We start from the raw sequence: 22,514 nt of genomic DNA on the forward strand, positions 1-22,514 counted from the left end.
GCCAGATGAACTTGTGTTTGTTACTTGATCTCTCCGTGCCTCAGTTCTGCCATCCAAGTGTATCAGACTTGGACACTTGATACACGGTTTTTATTCCGGAGCCTGTTAAAAATGTAGACTCTTAGGCTCTGCTCCAGACCTGAGAAATCCGAATCTGCATTTTAACAAGCTCTTCAAATGATTTCCAAGCACATTAAAGTCTGAGCACCACTGCCCAAACTTTATATTATCTTATACCTTTTGCATAAGTCTGAAGATGTTTCAAAATGAAAAGTTAAAAATTTGTATGTGCCTGCACGCGCACACACACACACTTCTCTAAAAGCAGGGCTATGACCTATTAGGTAGGACAATGAGAATAGTTAAACCAGTGCTTCTCAGATTTCAGTGACCCCACAAATTAAATCTTTGTAAGTGCCTCCTTCCATAGGTCTGAGGTTGTTCCTGAGATTCTACATTTCTAATAAACATTCTGCAGAGTCCCAAAGAACATTCCTTGAGTAGTAAGGACTTGAAGAACTGTGAAAATTGTGGCTCCTCTCTATATAAACCTAGCAGTCGGGCTGTTGACGTTGGAATGTTAGTCATAAAGGTGGCCATTGACCTCCTTGGGTCATGTTCCAGGAATAGAGTAGAGATGTGATTGCTGATGTTCTGAAATATCTCCACCTTAACCATCAGATCCTAGTGACCATGTTTTTTTTTTCTGTTTAGTTTTGTTTTTGTGAACTCATAAGAGAAGCAAAAAGTCAAGAAACCTCATGCTTCATTTTCAGAACTGATTTTTTTTTACTTATGAAAATTCAACTCTAATATAAAACATTTCAATGTACATAGGTGTTGAAGATTTTGAGTAGCTTTCGTATATATGTTGGGTCTAACTCTTCTTGTAAAAGGGGAGACAAGTGGGAGACTTGTTAATGAATATATATTATGTAAACCCTTATGTGCTTTCAGTTATTCATGTATTTTTTTTTTCTCCTTGGGGGATTCAACCATGAACGAGGACAGGGTAAATATGATCCTCCTCAGAGCAGTGTCAGATCTGCTTTTTCTCTCCTCATATCTTCAAATCTTTCTTTTGTCCTTGAAATATATTTTTAAACTTAGATAATGATTCTAACTTTGCAAGTTTTAAATGGACTTCATTTTTTGCTACAGGTTAAAACCAGTAGCAAAATAAATTTTTGCTCTCTCATGTGGTGCCTTGTTCCCTTGTATGTCCTCTTTTGTTTAACTCTGACTTATTCATCTTCCTTGAAACTCAGTATAAGGAAAAAGTTGAAAACTAGGACAAAGAGGAATTCCTCCAGGATGAGTGTTTATTGGTACCCATTAGATCTCTTGGCCATAACTACTCCTCTGAGACTACTGTGAATCATCAGCTTGCAATTTTTGGAATTTGATTTCAAATTCCTGTGAGGTTTGATTCTTGATGATGAACTCTCATGTCAGACATCTTTCTCCTTCCTCTCATCCTCAAGGTTTGAGAAATTTTCTTTAATGTCTCTTTAGAAAAGAACTGAGGGCTGGGGATGTGGCTCAAGCGGTAGCGCGCTTGCCTGGCATGCGTGCGGCCCGGGTTCAATCCTCAGCACCACATACCAACAAAGATGTTGTGTCTGCCGAGAACTAAAATAAATAAATATTTAAAAGAAAAAGAAAAGAACTGAGGATGGTATTATTTCTATTTTACCCTTGTATTAAGAGCAAAGCCCTTCAGAGGTCCAGGTCCATGTAGAAATGGGATGGGGTGGGGGTAAAAGAGGGTTTTGTTAGACTTCCTCCCCTGGGAAGACCTAGGCTTTGTCATCTATCTGTAGACACGAGAGGTGTGATGTTCAAGCTTTTAGTACAGCCATTATCTTCAGGGCAAAATCACTTTTCAGTAGTCTCATTACTCTCTATGATCACTTATTTAAATTTTTGCCCAAGTAAGATCATGGGTTAATCAAATATAATGACTTTACCTTTATCACTCAGACTTCCAAAGTCTATTCTTTTGGGCCTAATAAAGATTAGGTCTTTTGGTTTTCCAAGCTGGGAAAACCAAAAGATGAAGAGTGGCTTTATTTGGGTGTCTTCTTGTTATACTTTGGGTCTGAAATGTTCCCCAGTGGCTCTTGTGTTGAAGCCTTGGTTCTCAATGCAGCAATGTTCAGAAGTAGGCCTTCAGGGAAGTGATTGGATCATGAGGGCTCTGACCTCGTCAGTGGGTTAATTCATTGAGAAAATAGTACCTGTACAGACTATTGGGAGGTGGTGGAAATTGTAGAAGGAGGGACCTAGTTGAAGGTAGTGGGTCTTTAGGAGTGTGCCTTTGGGGATTCAATCTTGTCCCTAGACACTTACACTCTCTCCCCAGTCACATCCACTCTGTTTTCTGGCCACTAAGAGGTGAGCAGCTTCTGTTCCACCCTACCCGCTCTGCCATGATACTCTGCCTTACCACACTCTCATATACCAATGGAGCCACCAACCATGGACTGAAACCTCAAACCATGAGTCAAAAATATATCCTCCTTTAAACTGTTTTTCTCAGTTATTTTGTTACAGTGACCAAAATCCAACTAACGCATCTATTCTCAATTTCTTAATGCAAAATGCTAATAATGTTTTTTAAATCAGTGCTTTTGAAACAAAAAAGTACCTTTATGAAACAAGGAAGAAGACCTTGGCTTCAATATACATTTGACTTAAGGCAGGTAGTAGATATGAAGTAAACAAACAAATTGTGAATAACAGCTGTAACACTTAATGGCTATCCAAATTTGGCTAGGTTCTAGATAGCAATATTTTCTCATGCTGCTCATTCTCATCTATAAAGATATATTTGACTGTTTTTAGTAATTGTAGAGAATTCCATGATATTGATGATTGATAATTTATTTAATCTCTTATCAATGAGTATTTCAGTTGTTTCCAATTCCCCCCTGCTATCCATGTTATAACAATGAACATTCTTACACTTTTACTTTTGTATAAAAGTATTGTACAAATTTTGTAAGGGCAAAATTTCACCAGAATAAATTTCCACATACAAGTTTGGTTGCTCAAGTAGTATATCCATTTATAATGCTGAAGATTGTTGTTTAGGACAATTTTAAACCGAAAATTAATATAATGGTCATCTGTCACAAAAGCAAGCGTGTAGTTTCAGTTTCAATTTCAGAGTATTTGACTTTTACACGTATATACAAATATGCCTTCTATAAGGAAGGCTTTTCAGATCCAAACTATATAATTATCTTTTGCCATCTCCAGCTTTTGCTTTAATGATCTCTTACAGATGCATATGAAATGAATCTATGGGTCATTAGCAGTGGCATGCTTTCTGTATTAATTTTTAAGTAATTTATTTAATGGTCACAGAAGGATCCCTAGTTTACATATTTCTCTCCTGGCCCTTTCTTTCCTTAGACAGGAGTCCCCGGATCTATAAAATTAAGGATAGAGTTTTGTGCTCAACTCTGAAGCAAGGTCAGTCTTTGTGTTTTGTTTTGAATTGGTACCCTCAAATCACAACACATTAGAACTCTAAGGGATCTTAGAGTTCTAATTTATCGCCTGGGACTTAAGAGCAGGTGGAGACCAAAGTTGAACATGTGAACATTCTCATGCCTATGGTAGGAAATAATATTCTTTTTCAGGGCTTCTTCCCCTGATATGCCCAGGGCCAGTCCTTGTCACTTTCGTTTCAACTCTTGGAATCTCAGTTCAGATGTGCTCCCTCAACACCAGGAGACTCTTGCTGTCCTGCAAAAGGGTAGGAGCTCCCGATGCTGCTGGTATAGACCCTGGCTTGGGCCTCTGCTCTTTTAGAAGGGCCCAGAGGGAAGACTTCCCAGACCTCAGGGGTAATTTCAGCCAGAGGTGAGCTTTGGGAAAACCTAGCTTAGACTCCCATCATTGTAGCTCTTCATATTCACTCACCCCGTCCCTTCTCCAGAACTCAGATCTGCTCCCCAGTTCCTGGGTTGGCTTTAATCCTGGTGTGCACTGCCTTTCAGCCCCCCAAATACATTCCATTTAAATTGTGCAGAGGCTGGCTGGTGGTTCTGTCTTTTTGCTTTGGTGTGGGAGCTTATATGAGGGGTCTCATGGTCCTTTCTTGACTCCAGGCTTTGTTCAGGTCTGACCTCAATCCACCCTGATTAGGTTTAATTTTTGTGGTCATGTGTGATGGTCTTAATCTCTTACCATAGAGTGGTCTTGGGCTCCAAATGAAAATTGGGCTATCCAAATTTGCCTAGGTTCTAGATAGCAATATTTTCTCTTTTGTTCCCAGAAGACATTGTATTTCATTTTACTCATCTGTCATACTGCAAATTATTTAACTCAACTCCCCTGATTTTAAAAGTGAAGAAATTGAGGCAGAGGCAAGTTGTAGGCACAGGGTAACACACTTGGTCTTGAAAAATCAGAGATAAGAATTCTTGCCTGGACACCTTTACTATTTACATAGTAGTAACTTCCAGAATCAAGCCAATCAGCCATTGTTTTGGAAAAAGCACTTCATTGTTCCACTTATGTAAGACCATCATCAAGGGCCAGAGCTGAGCACAGGTGTTGTCCTACAACTTACTTTGCTGTCTCTCTGGGGCCCAATGACTTTAAAAAATACTTACTTTGCAGCCCAGAGTTTGCTGCATGCTTCATTTTCAACACTTCCTCTGGACTCTCCATTGGGTCTAATCTTTTCTAAGTGCTTCTGATTCTATTTCTTCTTAAATATTTGTCGTTTGATCATCCACATTTCAATATCTGTGAGTGGTGTAAGACAATCTCTTTCTAGAATCCAAAAAGGAAGTGAGTAGAATCCTTTCTTTCACTTGTCTTAGCCCCTGCCTTACCATCTCTCATCCACCTTCCACAATTCAGAGGACGAGCAGTGGAAAGATTCAGATGCTCCATCTCTTAGTTACCAATGTTCTTTCTCTCCCCACTGGACATAAAGTAATGTTTTATGTTCTCATCTTCCAAGCCAGCTTCTTATGTTTAAGAAGATTAAAAGGAATCTAGAAAACCCTTTTCTATTTTAAATATTTATTTATTTATTTGTTATAATTTGACATATATGACAGCAGAATGCATTTCAATTTATAGTACGCACATGGAGCACAATTTTTCATTTCTCTGGTTGTACACAAAGCAGTGTCACAGCATTAGTGTCTTCATAAATGTACCTAGGGTAATGATGTCCATCTCATTCCATCATCTTTCCTACCCCCAGGCCCCCTCCCTTCCCCTCCCTCCCCTTTGCCCTATCCAAAGTTCTCAATTCCTCCCATGCTCCTGCAACCCCCATTATGGATCAGCATCCACTTATTAGAGAAAACATTTGGCACTTTCTTCAACTGTTTTTTGACTCCATGAGTCAGAGTATAGATTACAGAGGTCAACCTACACCTAAGAGAGGCTGAGCTGGAGGCTGTCAGATCCTGGGAAGCCTTGTAAATTGTGTTGTGAAATTAAAACTTCACCCAAATGTCAAAGAGAAGCCCCTGAAAATTCACACTGAGCTACCCTCAATTAACATGGCTATGGAAGAAAGAGAAAAATTGCATGTAGGGAGAAATTATGGAGACCAATTGATGTTGATGTTGCAAAAACATCAATAAGCAGACAGAGAGTGAATAAAGACCATGCCTTTAACTTTGCTATCATTGAAACTCATTCCATTGATTATAACTCATAACTAATATCACTATACTAAAAATCAACATTTTATGGGGAATTTAATTAAAAAATGACAACAAGTTCTGTTAATATCCTTGCAATAATTATTTTGCATTATAACAAAATCAATATCTTAAAAAATTCTAAATTACCTTTTGAGCAACTCTTGTAGAGCATAAATAGATTTAGAATGAACATATCACTACCAAACACTATTCCACTCAGTTATTTAAATGTGAGAATCAGGGTTTTTCATTTTGAGAATATAAATTTAGAGACTCTAACTGATTTTAGAAATGATCCTTTCCTTGCAGGAAAAAATATTTTTAGTAAAAAATTTCTTGATGCTTTAATGATTAATTTTGGAAGTTAGGGCATCTAGGTGGATTCCATAGCTTAACTATTGTGAATTGTGCTGCTATAAATATTGATGTGGCTGTGTCACTATAGTATGCTAATTTAACTTTGTATATATACTGAGGAGTGGGACAACTAGGTCAAAGAGTGGTTCTAGTGGTTTCTAGTTTTTTGAGGAATCTCCATACTGCTTTCCATAGTGGTTGCACCAATTTGCAGTCCCACCAGCAATGTATGAGTGTGCCTTTCCCCTACACCCTTGCCAACACTTATTGTTGCTTGTATTCTTAATAACTGACAATCTGACTGGGGTGAAATGAAATCTTACCATAGTTTTTGATTTGCATTTCTCTAATTGCTAGAGATACTGAACATTTTTTTATCTATTTGTTGATCAATTGTGTATCTTCTTCTGAGAAATATCTGGTCAGCTCCTTAGCCCATCTATTGATTGGGTTGTTTGTTTTTCTGGTGTTAAGATTTTTGAGTTCTTTATATAGCCTGATGATTAGAAAACCCTTTTCTTTTTAAAAAAATAAGCTTATTTTCAAGATTTAGTTCCTGTGCATGCTCAAAAACATTCTAATTTAGCTGCCAGAATCTGATTATTAATTGCTTTTGTTATGGTTTAGGTATGAGGTGTCCCCTGAAAGCTCATGAGTGAGATAGTGAAGAATGTTGAGAGGTGAAATAATTAGATCATGAGATTTAACTTTATTGTTGGATGATCTCAGTGGAATGGGTTATCTGGGTGGTAATAGTAGGCAGGTAGGTTTTGTCTAGAGGAAGTAGGTCACTAGAGGCATGTCTTTGGGGGTTTATATTCTGTCCCTGGTGAGCGGAGCATCCTCTCTGCTTCTCGGTTATCATGTCCTGAGTTACTTCTCTGCAACACATTCTTCTACCATGATGCTCTGCTTTTCCACAGGCCCAAAGCTGTGGAGTTGGCCAACTGAGAACTGAACCTCTGAAACCTTGAGCCAAAATAAACTTTTCCTCCTCCAAGTTGTTCTTGTCAGGTCTTTTAGCACAGCAATAAAAAAGCGGAATAAAACAGTATTTCTTTATGTTCCTGCAAACAATGCTTCTAATTATTTTCCCTTCCCACTACATCTCTCTCTATCTACCCTCCCCCGGATTAATGTTCTATATTGGCTTAGGAGATACTTCATATGAAAATACAAAGAAATGCACATTTATAAGATTTAATGTATTTTCCTGGCTATACTTGTAGTTACTCAGAGTGGGCTCAGGCCATGGCTGAGTACTTCCTACATATTGTTTCATTTAATTTTCATAAAACTTATCTTACAGATGAAGAAGCTGAAACATAAAACAGTTGAAGAAAGTGCCACAGAAATCATTCCTAGTTAGCTGGTCATGGTTGCTCATGCCTGTCATCCCAGCAGCCCTGGAGGCTGAGGCACAGGGGTCACAGGTTCAAAGTCAACCTCTGCAATTTAGCAAGGCCCTAAGCAACTTAATAAGACTATGTCTCAAAATTAAAAATAAATAGATATAAAGGTCTGGAAAGGTGGCTTGGTGGTTAAGTACTCCCTAGGTTCAATCCCTGGTAACAACAACAAAACAAACAAACAAACAAACAAAAATTCTTAGGATCAGAGTTTGAACTTAGTGATGCCTAATGTCACCACTCCGCTTCAACCCTTGCGCTTTCTGTTTCCCTGTATGATCATCATATGGAAGTTTCCCTTTATAGAGTTCTAAAATTCCTTGGTGCTACCCTATTTATTTGAATCCCATTTGCTACTCTAAAAGATATATGAGTGCAAAGTCCAGGGATACAACTTAAAAAGAAGGCAGAAAAAATAAGAACAAAACCCACTAAGAGCAATTGTAACAGCAAAAAACAAAACAAAACAAAAAAAATTGTAGAAGAATAATAGGATAATCTCCACACAGAAGGCTTTTTCTAACCCAGAGAAGCAACCATGACATTACATTATAAGGAACAATGTGGCAAGAATGGACCACCAGTTTGAACTATATTTTGACTGTTTTATCTTCATGTTGGGCACATAAGCAAGAGTACATATACATGCATTATTATTTTTTTCTGTGGTTAGGGCATGCCATAGTAAATTTCTCTTGGTGTATAGTATTCTAGTTAAACTTCTCCCAAAACAGGGTCCTAGGAGCTCTAAATTTAACATCATTTAAACAGATGCTTTTTCATAGCTACTATTGCTTGTTCTTAATCCTAAACTATTAATAGTTTTAATTTATTCTAAAACCTTATTTTACTACTTTATAATTATTTAGAGGAAGATTTGAGTGATAAAAATAACATTTTTTTACACTATGCTATTAAAAAATAAAGATAAATGTATTATACTCCTTAGACCAGCAGCCTGGACATTACCTGAGAAACTTTTTCAAAATTCAAGTTCTTGGGTCCAACCTCAGACCAGATGTGGTCTCCCAGAAGTGGTTGCATTTGGGTTTAGAATTCATCTAATGTCAATTATTTGTCCATATACTTATTCAGCTATACCACTTTGAATTACCTTGGCTCCTTGGTCCAAAATCAATTAAATGTAAATATGTGTTCTATTTCTGGACTTCTCTGTCTGTTCCATTAATCTAGTTCTTTACCCACTAATACCACATTGTATGGATCACCCTTATAATAAGTTTTGAAATCAGGCAGGATATTCTTCAGCATTGTTTTATTTTGTTTATTCCTCCATTTATTTAGGTCTTTTTCAATTTTAGCAAAATTTTATAGATTTTGATATATATGTCTTCGATACATTTATTTCTAAAATTTATAGATTTTATTATCTTTGTGTGTGTGTGTGTGTGTGTGTATTACACATACTCACATATATACATACATACATACACACGTTTTAGTGCTACTATAAATGGTATTTTTTCTTTGTGGTAAACTATAGTTAGCATAACATTTACCATTTTAACCATTTTTAAGGGTACAGTTCAATGAGCTAAGGACATGCACACTCTTGTTCGTCTCTTACTCTAGGCAAAGGCCCTTACTCAAGCATATGGCACTTACTCCTAAATTATCAGGGATTTTGATGAGCTCCCTGAAGTCCCTCCATTCCAGCTGAACTGCTACTCTGTTTGACAACATTGCCTAACCTTAACTGTCTGCCTCCAACCACAGCCATGCAGTAGCCCGCTGTTACACCTCCTGGGATCTTTTCCTGAGCACGTGTAGCCTGGTTTTCAGGTAACACCCCAGGGGAGACCCCCATAGACTTTTGCCCTCCTTCTTCACAAGCAGGCCATTTTATCCTCTCTGATGGCCTGCCCTGCAAATCCAGCTCCCTCAGCAACCCTAAAATCTGGTTTGTGTCTTCCCAGTGTAAGAAGACACTGCCTCCGTTCACATTTCATGTCTTTGCCTTGTGGTCAGGAAAATGCTACCAAGCAAAGAGCCATAGCAAATATGGGTCAACGCTATATGTTCCCTTTCTCTTGAGGATTATGATCTTGTGCTGCGTGTGACAAATGTCTGAAAACTGTCGCCTCGTAAGTTTTTCCTAGTTTAATACCTTTTTATTGTAGAAAGATAAATCCAATAGCTCTCCTTACAGAAATGTTTTGAATCTTTCTCTATGTGTATACATACACACATGTACATATATACTTAAAAAAATTTTTTTTTTTAGTTTTGATGGGCCTTTTTTTTTTTATTTCCTTATTTATATGTAGTGCTGGGAATCAAACCCAGTGCCTCACATGTACAAGGCAAGCACTTTACCACTGAGCTACAACTCCAGCCTCTGTACATATATACTTTATATACATATTCACACACATTTATTCCAGAGCATACATATGTGTATGTGAAACATTTCACTTAGAAAGCTTAGAACATTGCAACATTGTTGCAACATTGCTGTAACATTAATGTAACATGGCAACAGCTTAATCTTTACAAACATTTAATCATGTCATACAATAGTAACCTCATAAGTTACTATGTTATTAAGGAGATATTTTATAACAGGAATTTTACCCAGGGGTGCTCTACCACTGAGCTACATCCCCAGTCTTTTTAATTTTTTTATTTTAATTTTTTATTTTGAGACAGGTCTTGCTAAATTGCTGAGGGCCTCACTAAGTTGCTGAGACTGGCCTTGAACTTGAGATCCTCCTGCCTCAGCATCTCGAGTTGCTGGGATTATAGGTGTGTGCCACCATACCCTGTCAGGGACCTATATTTTTGCTCTTTTCCCCCCTCTACCACTTACTTATTTTTTTTCAATCTTTTTTGTCATCTCATGTTTGTAGGATAGCTGCCTCTGCTCCAGGTTAACCATCTTCACATTGCTATTTTCTGGGTAATAATATATGTGCCATATGAATATATGCATTTTTTTTCCTTCAGTGCTGGGGATAGGCCATATATGTTTTTATTTGGGGGGAAAACACTTAAAATACCCCAAATTTTCCCAACAGACTTCATATTTCTTTGGCCAGAACTGGGACATACCCAAATAAATCATAATGAAAGGCAGTGAATTTTATGGGCGAATAATGAATCAACCAGCGAGGTAAGGGAAAAGGCCTGGCTTCCTTGTTCATTTTGCTGCCTGAACAATATCAATATTTTAAAAACTAATGTAGAGAAAATGGTTGTTGGGATAACAACCAATAGCAATGACAATCGTAAGGCCTCCCAATTCAATTTTGGGAACTTGTAAAATTCACATTACAAATAATAGAACAACCTGTTACATTTGACATCTTGTTTCACTTACTTATCCTACTCATGGTGATCAAAATTATCTACCAGAAATAGAGATCTAATTTTGTTACTACTTTGCTCAATTTTTTTTTTTTTTTTTTTGCTGGCTACCTATTGCTACAAAACAGATTCCAAAACATGGCACCCATGCTTTGAATACCCAATTCGCTCCAACTGTCTTCCCCCACATCCCCACGCCCCACCCCCGTTCCCCCCCCCACCAGGAAGCAGGGCTTTATTCTGCAACATGGAGGAAACATGCTTTGCCCACCTGCTCCAGATGTAAATAGTTACCACTCAGAAACTGGCCAGCAATGCTCCTTGTGGACCCCTTGCAGCATTCTAAAGACAAAACAGAGCCACAAAATTCATTCTTCCCTTAAACACACTCAGCAAGTATTATCTTTTCATGTCCTTATTTCTGTGTTTGTCATTGTAGCATTGGTGGTAAAACCTTTGTCCTCCCTGTTTGCTCTCCAGTTCACTCATTTTTGAAGACCTGCTTACTTGCCACCTCTTCTATGGTACCATCCACAACATCTACAGTTGCAATTGATTCTATCATCTTTATACTCCTATTGTAGCTATCATGCTCCCTTGTAGGATATTTAAGTGCAAATGTGTTTGCATTATATTTTACTCAGTTGTTTAACCTTGTGTTGCCTCGGTTGTTTATACTTGGGTAGCGTTGGCACATACCGTGCACTGAAGCCACAAATCCCCATTCGTGAGCTCGAGGAGCACATTACTAAATTATTACGACATGGTTTTCCACTTCAAGTCATCTCAGGACATTATTAATTTATTATTAATAACTGCTCCAGGCAGTTATCACCAGTCAACTAAGTGAAATCTGCATTCATTTTCTAGCTAAATGTATGACCTTATTCATAAACCAAAGCTCAATACTTTGATGGACTGAAGTGAATTTCATTGTATAGATTCCAAAGGTGGTTTCTAAATTTATTCAGGAGAGGGTAGACAGATTATAGAGGATTATAAAGCTAGGACATTTTAGCATAGGTAGAGACTGCCCACATTGGAGAAATCTGTTAGTAAGAGCAGCAAGCTCTTGCCAAAGGGAGGCCAGCCTGTCAAACCTGTTTTATTTTCTATTCAAGAAACCCACCAGGAAACCTTGTTATTTCTGTGGTTTAGAATCTAAGAATCAGATAAAGGTCTGTATCAACTATGTGTAAGGCCATGCTCTGGGGATCTCTTGGGTCAGAGGAAGGAGTGAGAGTGTTTCCAAATGTCACAATCCATTTCATTACTGTGGAACAAATCTCATCTGACATGGCTTTAAGTCCCCTCCTGGGAACAGCAGGTGTCTATAAGAAATAGGAATCTTTAAACCATATAGACATAAGTCTCATGCTCAAAATTCCATTTGGGAAATGACAGAGACATCCAGGGTTTCTTTGAAGATGAGGTCAGTTTTGAATGTTGATTTCTTGGCAACCATTCTAAGGCTGCACCATCTAATACAATAGCCATTAGTCCTATGCAGTTATTTAAATTAAAATGAATTAAAATTAAATAAAGTTTAAAATCCAGTCCTTCAATCACACCAGTCCCATTCCAAGTGCTCAGTTAGTCACACGTGTGGTTAGTGGGTACTATGTTGGACAGAGCTGACATAGAACACTTCCATCATTGCAGAAAGCTCTGATGGACAGCTCTGTTCTAAGGCCTTCTGGAAGACTTGGGTGTCTCAGCATTCTAGTTAATTTTTTTTTTTTTTTGCAGAAGATTTGGCTTCTGTGCACCAATTACATTCTTAGGTATTATCATCATTTATATCACACAACTTTTATTTATGTTTCTTTTGCCTAAATAAATGCTTTTTCTCTTTAGAGGCCTTTCGGCTTAATGACCCATTCAAAAATATATATATAAAGGCAGTATTTATCTGTTATAGTTAGAGGTCTGTATGGTAAGCAAAATTCTATTATTTATATCCTATTGTTTCCTTATAGCAGTTAATATCTTGTCTGATCCATATGAGTTCCATTTTGCACCTCACTGCAAGCTAAGTCTGCTAAGTTCCGCATGGTTGTGTGAATTTAAATTGCCTAGCTTTTTGCCTCACTAAGGAAGATGTAGAGAATTCAATCATCAAAATGAGGGACTATCGGGAAATAATGCCCCATAAGGCTCCTCACCATTCTGTGACATTTTTATTCTCCCTTCTTCTCCCACCATAAATAAAAGCTACGGTGTATAGAGAGATACATGAAAATCAGGCCCCACGATACAATATGAGAAAAGCTCCCACACTAGTTTTAAATGGGGTTCATTTGAAACATCTTAATCCAGGTTATGTTGGCTGCTCCATGTAAAGTTCACCCTTTGTAACAATTCAAAGCCACGGGTTTACTTCATTTATGCCATATATTTACTTCATTTATTCCAATGAAGATGTGATTAAATTTTTTTAATATTAAGGAAAATATGAATAAACAGAATAAAGTGCATTATGTCATAGAAGAGCAAAACCTCATTATTTTTTCCTATCCTGGTGGTTCCATAGATTATTTTCTGTCTTGTAATATCCTACTAAAGCATCCTTTTGAATAAAGTGTGGACTGACTACTTAGCATTCACATTATCTCTTTATCCACATGATCCTGAGGCTAAAAACCTGGTATATATTTGGAACAAATGAACCCAAATCTTCCCTTTCATCCTTGTTACCACCCCAAGCTCTCTTCAGAGACAGCTGTAGAGGGGCAGTTACTCACAGGGCTGGGATTCAAAGCCAGGTTGTGTGGACCCCAAAGTTGCTTAGCATTGTATCCTGCAGCTTCTTCATCTCAAAGATGAGTTTGACTCCCAAACCTACACCATCGGATTTTTCTGAGGTTTAGTAAACACCTTCAAAACAGTGCTTTTATATTTCAGTTGAGTTTGAGACTAAAATTCACTTTTCCCTGACTTTAAACATTTTGATGTATGTGTGGTACTGGGGATTGAACCCAGGGGTGGTCTATTACTGAGCCACATCCCCAGCCCTTTTAATTTTTAATTTTGAGACAGGATCTTGCTAAATTGACAAGACTGGTCTTGAACTTGGGATCTTCTTGCTTCAGCCTCCCAAGTGGCTGGGATTATAGGCCTATAGGCCTTACAGATTATGACTTTAAACATTTAAAATGGAAATGTTCACATCACAAACTTTCTGACCCTCACTCGTCGCTTTAAAATGAATAACTGTTTTAGTATTTACCTGACAAAATTTTTATTATAGAACAAAATAAAATAATGCATAGAAAGTAATCACTAATGTAGTGTGAAATGCAGATTTTCAGTATATATTTGGATGAATTTTAACAAATGCATACATGATGTCACTTTTTCTGAAGATGTAGGAGATTTCTACTTTTTTTAGTAATATTTAGTAATATATTCTTTTTTTTAGTAATTTTTAGTAATATTTAGTAATATATTCTTCTCAACCCACCCTTGCTCCCCAAAACAAGACTATCACTATTTTTTAAAGAGAGAGAGAGAGAGAGAGAGAGAGAGAGAGAGAGAGAGAGAGAGAGAGAGAGAATTTTTTAATATTTATTTTTTAGTTTTCAGGGGACACAACATCTTTGTTTGTATGTGGTGCTGAGGATCGAACCCCGGTCGCATGCATGCCAAGTGAGGGCACTAGCTCTTGAGCCACATCCCCAGCCCAAGACTATCACTATTTTGATTTTATCACTATAGCTGTTTTTTGTTTTGCCTGTTCAAGAATTGCAAATAAATATAATCACACCACATATATTGTTTGAATCGGGCTGTTGTCATTTTTCTATGAATTTTAATTTAATGTTTCATTTTTTACTGCAATGTCCCTTCCATCCACATTTTATAAGGAAAACTTATCTTTAAAACATTGAAAAATCATGGGTAGAGAGGTTAATTTAAAAAGTCTAAGAAAATGGCTTGGTGTTTGGGAAATGGTTTTCTAATTTCTAGTCACAAGACATTGTATGTTTTAGCAAGTTTTTTAAACTCTCTGACCCTCATTCATCACTTTAAAATGACTGTTGTATTATTTACCTCACAAGAACTTTCATTAGGATAAAATAAAATAAGGCATGTAAAGTAACAACCCTCTGTGGGTACTAAAAAATGATCAATGCCCTCCCTTTTTAGGTCTCTAAGTTTTGCAGGAGTTACCAACCTGTCATTTTGACATTTTTGTGACCAATCACATATCCATTAATTGTCATGAATACCTGATTCTGTCAATTGTTAAGAAGGCTCAAACCAAGGGTTGTTCTCCTGAAAAATCACAACTTAAACATTTTACCTCTTGTTTTTGTATGTTAGCAAGTCAGTATTTATTGTGTCTCTCATGAAAAATAGCTGACATTATTTCATAGATAAGGAAATTTACACTGGATGTGGACTTGAAAATAAGACTCCTGGCATGAAAGTTTGCACCTCTACTGGGCAATGGTGTGTCCCCTGAGGTGGAGATGAGGGTGACCCAAGACTCTCAGGTCTTTCTGTCATTGCTTTGCAGCCAGGAGTTTCCAGCACAATTGGGGGAGCTGGGCTAACAGATGTGTCTATTCACCAAAGTTCTCCATATGTCTTCTGCCTCATGTTCAGGTGATACTTGGCTGTGAAAGAACCATGGTCCAGTGGCTCCTTTGTTCGTTCATTCATTCATGAACAGGTGTATGCTATTCTGGCCATTTATGTAACTGTGCCAGAAGTTATTCTGGGCCCTGGAAATTCAGCAATATGTAAAATAGAACAAGAAAAATAATCCCGACCAAAGGAACTTATATTCCAGATAGGGAATCTGGACAGCAAGTTCATTTACTTATTTATTTATTGGTGGTGGCATTAAGTCCTTTGGAGAAAAAATAAAATGAAGAAGAGGAATCTTATAGGGTGAAGGATTTACCGCCATATTAATTTGGGGAATTGATAAAATGAAGGAGGTGAGGAAGGAAACACAGATATGAGACAGGTCGAGGGAGTGGTTCCAGGCAGAGAGAAGAGCAAGTTCAAAAGCATCAGGACAGCAGGGTGCTTGGTATCTTCCAGAATAGTCAGGAAGCTAGGGGAGCAGGATAGAGAGGAGTCACAGTGGGTAAATCAGGGAGGGCCTTATTTACCATTTTAGGGATTTTTGGCTTTTATTGTGTATGTGTGTTACAAAGCCAGTAGAGGATTCTGAGCAGAGAAAGCAACATGTTCTGTCTCATGCTCTTTTTTTTTTAAGTTTTATAAACTGCTTTATATAGGTAAATATTTAAGATGATTGTCTCATGTTCTTAAGGGATTATTGTGACTTTCAGGATGAGCACAGACCATAGGAGAGCAAGGGTGGAAAGAGGGAAGAGTTGATGTTGGCTTGATGGAGTCAGTAGTGGTGCAGGTTATGAGAAGTGTTTGGATTTTGCATATGATCTGGGGCTAGAGTTGTAGGATTTGCTGATGGGTGGGTTGTGGTTTGTGAAAGAGAAGTCAAGAAGATGTCAGGGTTTCCTCCTGAGCCAGTGGAAGGATAGAATCACCATCAGCTGAAACAGAGAAGGCAGGGAGAGGAAAAAGGTTGGGAAAACAAACTTTAGGAGTTCACTTTTAGGCAGCTGAGTTTGAGATGCCTGTAGGACATTAAGTGGGGTTGTTGGGTAGACAGAGGGATATGAGTCTGAAGTTTAGGGACAGGTCTGAGCTAAAGATGCAAATTTAGGAGTTGTCAAGAAAGAGGACAATTTTAAAACAAAGGCTAGATGAGCACACCCAGTTGTGTAGACAGAAGAGGGGAGCCCAGGGAGAACCCCTGGAATTGATGAAATGGAAGTTAAATTTCATTTTCATACTGCCTCACTATTACAGAAAGGCTATGGAGAGCTTTTCTTCTCATTACTATTTAGCATTTCCATGACACCTCTAGCTCACTCTTTCTACCACCTCCCCCCTTTTTCTTTACTAAGGAGGCTCTTGCTGGCTTTATCTTAGGATGAAAACCAGCCCTGTAGGCCACTTGCTCTGGACCCCATACAGGTTAGTGGGTACTAAAGTTACAACTGGCCTCTTTTTGAAACTGTTCTCTGTTCCTTTCAACCCTTTAGAAGTTAAGAGGAAGTCAAGGAGACATAAAAACAAATGCACCTTTTGTGAGTTCTAGGACTTTGTCAATGTGAGGAACAGAGTTTTATTTCAAAGAAGTTCTGCTCTCCTGTGAGAAGTAGAGATAAGAAACACCCCAACTGCTTTGTTTTAATTGTGACCTTGAGAACTGCCTTCATTTCACAATCAGAGACAAAATCCTACTTTGTTGAAACGTGAGCAGACAGAAATGATCCCCCCCCATTGCCCTAGAGGCAATCATATAATCTTCAGGTTGCTTGAAAAAGTCACATTTGTGAGTTATATAAATAAAAAGTAAGGGATAACATGCTTGGAAATATTTTATTACCATTATGATGGGTGCCTAACAAATCACCCTAAAATTTAGTGGAATACAATGGATGTTTATTATGCTCTCGAATCCTGTGGAGAGTGAATTGGGTTAGACACAGCAGGTATGGCTTTTTTTTCCCCCCTCCATGATGTCTGGGGCATCAGATAGAAGACAAGCATGTTGGGAGTAGGAATCATGTAAATGGTTCATCACTCACTCTAAATGGTTTGTCAATCAACTAGTGGGTGCTTCTAGGCAACCAATTGGGGCCACAGTTGCTCTCTGCATGGGCTTTTCTATGTAGTCTTTCTATGTGGGCTAGTTTGGGCTCACTTGCAGCATGGTAGCTGGGTTCCAAGGACGACTGTCCTGAAAGAGAAAGCCAGGTGGGTATTGTACCCTTTGTGTGATCTAACCTCAGAAGTCTCACTGATCACTTTGGTCAGACTGCATTGGCAGGGACAGTCTCAAACTCACCCAGATTCAGTGGAGGGAATATAGGTGCCATATTTCAGTGGCAGGAGGGTTAACCACATTCTCAGGGCAACATGTGGGATGGCATATATAAATTGGTGTGGCCATCGTTGGAAAAATACAATCTGCTAAAGATGTAGTAACCATAAGGAGCATAAGCTATTAGATTTGTGGAGTATTTGGCGTAGGAAGTGAGAGGAGATAAATGATAAAAACATCTGGGAAGAGATAGAGGGTAATCATCACTGATTTTAGAAATATTGCCCCCATCACCTTTTTTTTTTTTTTCTTATTTTGTTTCTACTCTGCAGACCATGGAAATACTATTCTGGTAGAAGATCTGTCTGTATCTTAGGATCACTGTCTCATTAGGACAGCACTTGTATAGAGTGCTGTTGGATGACAAGATTCTCAGAAAGGCTCAGGGAAGTGACATATGGTGGAGTTTTAAATAATCGCTGAAGGTAATTACAGAAAGTTTGCAGGCACCACCCATGGGAGAGAAGTTTTCCTATGAAGCTGTCCCCAAACCTGACCAGAGACCTGTGAATTCCCCTATGCCATCTTATGCTTAACTTCAACCAGTTTCCCTCCAGACACGTACAGAGACACAGGCTAAGTGATACCCTTTCCCCTCTGTGGGTTTGGATATGGGGAATCAAGAGTATCTCTCTCCACATATAGAGTTAGTACTGTGGACTCATTTTTAAAAGTGATTGGTGGCAAGACCCAGGTTAGAAGACAAATTAAGAAGATTTAGAAACTCTAGACAAAGTGAACTCAAATATATGGACCAAATTTGACATGATTTCAAATTCTTTATGGGAATTCTATGGGGATATGGGTATGGGGATGTTTTAGTCAGTTTGTTTTTGTTGCTGGGACTAAAAGACCTGACAAGAACAATTTTAGAAGAGGAAAAGTTTATATGGGTCTCGCAGTTTCAGAGGTTCCAGTTCATAGACAGTGGGCTCCATTCTTCAGGGATTGGGGTGGGGCAGAACATCATGGCAGAAGAGAGTGGCAGAGGAAAGTGGCTCACATGATGATCAGGAAGCAGAGAGAAAGATTGCACTGGCCAGATATAAAATACAAACCCCAAAGGAATGCCCCCAGAGTTCCACCTCCTCCAGCCATACCCTACCTGCCTTCAATTACCACTCAGTTAAACCCAGGCTCTCATAACCCAATCATTTCACCTCTAAGTCTTCTTGCATTGTCTCACACATGAATTTTTGGGGAGCACCTCCCGTCTAAGCCATCACAGGGAGCAGACATGAGGGTGATGTTTTCTGACTTTGTTTCATCAGAAGTTCTAGGCTCCCTATCTACCCTCCTAAGCAATGTGTCACAAAGCAGAAGGAAAGATTTTTTTTTAAAATAAAGAGTGCTGGGTCATAATATAGTGATATTCATCTCACCTCTTAATGGAATTTGAATGGGCCAGATTTTTGCAATTTTCAAAATATAACACAGCTAAGGTTAAACTTTATTAATCAACTTTTTAAAAATCAGCCTTTGAATATTAGAACCTTAGAACTTGACTATCAAGTTCCCACAGTGTTGGGGTTTGGCTCTATGGGTGGCTGCAGAAGCATAGGCAACCAGGGAATGGTGGGAGCTAAGAGAGCATTGTGGGTCCAGGCTGACTTGGCAAACACTGGGAAGTAGGTTTTGGTCAAGGGAAAAGTGAAGGAGCCAAGGATAGAGAAGTTAGTTTTCCTAGGAATGGGTAACCTTATGGAAGTGAGGATATGGATATAAGATGGCAATGGGAGTCTGGGTTAGGGATAAAGTCCAAACCATTTCTGATAGAAGTTTAGGAACAAAACAATGGCCTGTCTATGTGAAGGACTTGCACTTTGTGTTCTGACAGATAATGCAAAATTTCAGTAATTCAAGCTTTCAAACAGAATGATAATAGTTTATAGATTTGAGTAAGTGTATGCCTCATGGGGTAGAGAATTCTAATGTTCACTGAATCCTCTTCACCTCTCTTCCTGGTTCATACAAGGTTACCGTTATCCCTACATCTTCTGTCTGGATGGGACCACGGAACTAGTCTGTAATGTGGGCTGTGGGCAGAACTGACATGTGGACCAAAGTATTTAATTACTCCTGTGTAATGCTCTGATTCCTTTTCCTCTACTGTCAGGACCTGAGATGTTTTGCCAGTAGAGAAACCTGCTTAGTGGAACCTCCAATTGTCTGGGTGCTGGAGTGAGGACTACGTGCAGCAGAGAGTCTTCACCCATACTCCTGCTAGTGTGAAATGGACATGTTTGGTGGGCAGGAAATAACTGATTTATTAAGCTATGGAGATTTTAGGTTAGTTCATTTTCATCAGCATAACACAACACCCTGAAGGACCCTACTCAGATGTGCAGATACTATACTATGTTTTTATAAAACTTATTTCATTTTTCTGTCAAGTCTGCACTTTGTTGGAGGCTGATGAGGGAAATTAAAATGTGCCAACCAATGGCAACAGTCTCTATCTCTCCTCACACCTAGCTCTTGGTTTTTTTTTTTTTTTTTACCAGTCAATGTGGTATCTAGGTGTAGAGGGTAGATCATTTGTCCTAGTGGCAGAAGGGAGAAGGGGACCTACGCCCCTTCTGATCCCTGGATGTCCTGTGGACTTTAAATGCAGTACTTTGGGAGAAGACGGCTGCTGAGTCTAACCCTCTCCAAGATCCTCTAGGTCCTCAGGTCTCAGGTCTTGGCTAAGTCCCATCCACCATCCTTGCCTGGCATGCCCACCCTGTGGTCTCAACTCTGCTGTGGAGATACCTTTCCATGGCAACCTCACACAGGCTTGCTAGCCTTGCAACCTCAGCCATGATTTTTGTCTCCATCCCCACCACTGGCCTATATATTTGTGTCTGAACCACCTTTTCATTGTGTCCTCTCTGTTTTCATCTTTTTACTGTCTATTCCCACAGTTTGACCTGAGGATCAGAGAAGGGGGAGTGCTGGGCTCCTATGCCATCAACCAAACCCTTTCTCTTACATTCTTTCCTTCTCAATCCCTCCCCACTCCATCCATTAGGGGATGGCCTCCATTTCTGCTGATGGGGATCTCCTCTAAGTCACTCCCTTCCTTTTTTTTAAAAAAAAGAGAGAGAGAGAGAGAGAGAGGGAGAAATTTTTAATATTTATTTTTAGTTTTCGGTGGACACAACATCTTTATTTTATTTTTATGTGGTGCTGAGGATCGAACCCAGCGCCCGGTGCATGCCAGGCGAGCATGCTACTGCTTGAGCCATATCCCCAGCCTTCACTCTCTTCTTTTTAACCGTCGCTAGACATCTTTGTTCTAGGTGGCCCTGCTTCCTTTTTTTCAGGCATTAAGCCTCAGGGCTTAAACTGAATGAATGGTGGACATGATTAATGGAGAGAATGAATTTTTTAAAAACTCAGGTTAACATTTTCAAGATAATTACATTAGCATGTATAAAGTATTTTCTTCCTGGAAATTCTGTCTACTAGCCTGACATTATTGACATTTTCTGGCCCCCTCGGAGAATCTAGTGGCTTCTAGTGTGTGGTAAGGCCACTGGGGAATGAGGATACCCTGGCATAGACCCTCTTAATTCAAGTGGATGAGTCAACTGGGAGAGCTCCTTCCAGTCTGTGGATCACTATTTATAAAGTATTCATCTGTAGCCATCTGAATTCAGTATTTGACTTCAAATTTCCAGGGAAACCCTATGGGAAATATAATTCTTTCTTTTGGGTTCATTAGCTGCCTTATTTCCCAAATACCATAGCCTAATATCCTCTGGAGTCTCACTTACATAAGCATTTTAAGACTAGCAAGGATCAAATAAATAAATGCTAGAACCTTACTTTTTTTATTACCTCTTTGGTCTATATCGAGGCTTCTATTTTGTCTTGGTTGTATTTTGTCTTATTAAAAGAAATTCTCTGCTTTCATATAGAGTACATTGTCTGATTCTTCACCTCTCTTATGGGCTATCCACATTAATATGATATCCACAAATCATTTTAAGCCAAATCCCAGGGAGTCTTTGCTTTTTAAGCCTTGAGAATGGTTTCACCTGGAGATTCTTAGTCGCTCTTTATGAAAAATAATGATTACTTCAGTTCTTTTTAATTCTTCTTTTAGTTTGATGCTGATATTTTTAGCTATGTATGATCTTATATTTGTTGAACCCAAGATACTGTCTTTAAACTCCTCACCGAACAATCAAATCATACCTCAGGAATATGCCATCTGTCTTCTTTACTCTCAGATACTGAAAGTTTGTGCTAGAAGAAAATTGCTACAATTTTTTCTGATGGCAGAAACAAGGCATAGGAAGCTTTCTACTCCTTTTTATAAAGTTAGCACCGGGATGATGGAAACATGTTTGTGGGCGCATGTACAGCATCTTAAACAAAGGAGGTGTTTCTGAAAGTTGCTTTGAAAGCAAATCTCTTTATTGATTTTGGACAAGTTTGTGTATGACTTCAAAAATTTCTCAGACTCACCTCTTATTCAAGGTACTCTTGTGGCCACTAGTTCTTGCAGACATTAATAAGCTTTATTGCAGATGCAATAAGACTGAAACTTGCTATGGACTCAGGCCATGGACATATACCTCTAGTTTTGTATCTTATGGCTTCTCTGATGTCACAGCCTTGGATTTAACTCTATAATTATGGATATCTAATTTCTGGAAATTCAGGGGCATAAATCTCCACATGAGCCATCCTTGACCAATGAAAGAAGCAGATGGATAACTGCTTCCCTAGCTTGTTCCCAGGACAGATACTTTCTGAAGCACAGTTTATAATACTCCTTGGAATAGCCTGGTAGATAAAGCGATGGTTGCT

This window comes from Urocitellus parryii, chromosome 2 (genome assembly GCF_045843805.1).
Source record: "Urocitellus parryii isolate mUroPar1 chromosome 2, mUroPar1.hap1, whole genome shotgun sequence".
Lineage (NCBI taxonomy): Eukaryota > Metazoa > Chordata > Mammalia > Rodentia > Sciuridae > Urocitellus > Urocitellus parryii.